We start from the raw sequence: 2,500 nt of genomic DNA, 5'->3' as shown, positions 1-2,500 counted from the left end.
ATGTTTGAGTCTGCAACTTTGTTGTGATAAGACACTCAATCCTAGTGATTGTACTTACTCAACATAGTGACGGTGTAATTACCATCACAGATTGTACGGGAAATTCCAACTTTGGAAAAAACAAATATTTGGCCTACCCAAATTTTGACTACTACCCGTGCGTCTACGTCCTGGATTGGCCAATCAGTGGTGCCCCACGGTGGCGTGATATATGCACGTTTACTGCGGTGCTCTGATTGGCTGACCGAACGTGGCGTGGTAGGTAGGCTGTTTCTACTCTCTAAGTCCTCTTCTTTCCTTTTTTCATCCCCCTCATGCACTCCGTTCTTTGAACGGGAGTAAGGGATCATGATATCGTCGATCCGGCAAGGGAACCTGATAGTGCAGGGCACCCTGTCCGTCACCGGTAGGTGGCAACTTTTTAGACATAACTATAGTCACAGGTAACCTGGGCGCAGAACCCTTCGAGCCCGACGCCCGTCCAAGAGGGGGGGGGGTGGCGGGGTCACTGCTCCCAGGCAGGAGCCCTGTGTTATAGGTAGGATTGGGCTGTAATCAAGGAAGATGACTACAAGCATTAGAATAAAACATAGAGATATGGGACACTCTATTGGAAGAGGAAAAGTGGCAGAAATCACTTACAACAAAACTGCAAGTCCCACTAACTAGAATATTCAGCACCAATGAAGGTTTTAAAGTAATCTGTAAAGATGACTTTGATTCAGATAAAATCCTTTCAAAAGAAGCAAGAGATATATTTTACAATGAAGGCCTTATTGTTGTCATGCCACCAGAACAAAAGCAAAAAGATCAGTTTTTGTTCGTCAAGTCGATCAAGAGATCGGGAGGAAGACCTGAAAGAAGAACTGGAACGCCAAAATAGGTGGATGAAGATTGAAGAAGTCATTAAGATAAAGGACTATACTCATGTTTGAAGAAGTGTCAATGGCTGAGAAAGTTTTACAACAGGGCTTTCTAATATTCAACATGTCAGTCACACCACATCAAATAAAGAAGGAGACATTCATCAGTCTGCAAACCTGCTTCTCCTGCTACAAATATGAAGAACACACAACGAGAGACTGTCCGGAAAAAGAAAAGACTACCAGATTGTGCAGGCGACGACCATACTCTACACTGAATGTAAGAATACACACAAGGTTGTCTCAACTGTAAGAGAAACGGGAATGTATACATAGGACATAGGACGTTAGCAATGGCATGCCCAATAAAAACATGATAAAAGTACAGAAAACAAGCGAAAAGGAACAAGACAAAAGAAGGATATGACATGTCGAAATAGCAAAGAGAGCGTCCAAGAGGCCTATAGGGACCAGGAATCCGTATTAAACCTAAGTGAGCCAATACATGATAAGGTACGATTAGTATGATCCATGCAACATTTGCACAACATCATTAAAAATCGGATCATACAATGAGGAATTAAGGAAAATGTTTAAATTGAATAACCTACCAGAGATGATATTTCCAGAGAATCCACAATCCGAAAAACTATTTCAGACAACATATGCAAGCGAACTGAGAGAAAGACTACATCAAGACGAACAAAGGTTTGAGCAAGGAGCAACAGCTGATACACAAGTAACACAAGCGACTGATAGAGATCCCAGACAAATGACTAGAAGTGACAAAGAGAAGATAGAAATAACAAAAGGACAGACAAAGGAGTAGGAGGAGAGAAGATAAGATGGAAACTGATCACAATATACAACCTGAATCTGCTGAAGAAATTGGATTAAAAGTTATCACCACAACAAAACATGGAATCCCAACATCGAGACCAACAGGAGGGACAATAGTAAAAAACTGTGAAGGAGGGATATACAAGTGGACATATCAAGAAAAATCCCTAAGTGAAGATTATGTCTGGTCACTAATTACTACGGACAAACTAAAGATTACGGCCAAAGACTTTAAAATAGTAGACCCGTCAGAGTATAGAAGAGTCAGAAGCGGGAAACAGGATGATAGGTCTCCACTCCAACTGCCACAATCCAAGTATAAGAAATAATGGACAATAGACAAACAGTAAGAACTTTAAGACTAATACAACACAACGTAAGAAACTGGAAGACCGAGAGAATTAACCTAAGTAATATATATCGCGAAATTGACCCTGACATTATACTAATAAACAGTCACGGTGAGACAGAAAACAACAACATAAAACTCTTTAACTATTATGTAAACCAAAGAAATAAATCGGGCGAGAAAAATGACGGAGAAGCGATAGCGGTTAAAAGAAACTTAAAATTTAAACTAATTGATGACTTCCAGGATGAATTTCTAGCAATAAAAATAAATACAACTCAAGGAGACGTAATTATTGCTACTACTTACCTATAGAAGACCTATTAAAATTGGCTAACAATAGTCATCCGATGTACATCTTAGGAGACTTTAACGCCAGACATAGGATTTTTGACAATACAAATAATAACGTCGTGGGAAACGCACTTAATCAATTAATAAATTTAGG

The sequence above is a fragment of the Homarus americanus genome, unplaced genomic scaffold, assembly GCF_018991925.1.
Source record: "Homarus americanus isolate GMGI-L3 unplaced genomic scaffold, GMGI_Hamer_2.0 scaffold54275, whole genome shotgun sequence".
NCBI classification, from domain to species: domain Eukaryota; kingdom Metazoa; phylum Arthropoda; class Malacostraca; order Decapoda; family Nephropidae; genus Homarus; species Homarus americanus.
The sequence above is the reverse complement of the archived record's forward strand: the minus strand, read 5'-3'. Positions refer to the sequence as shown.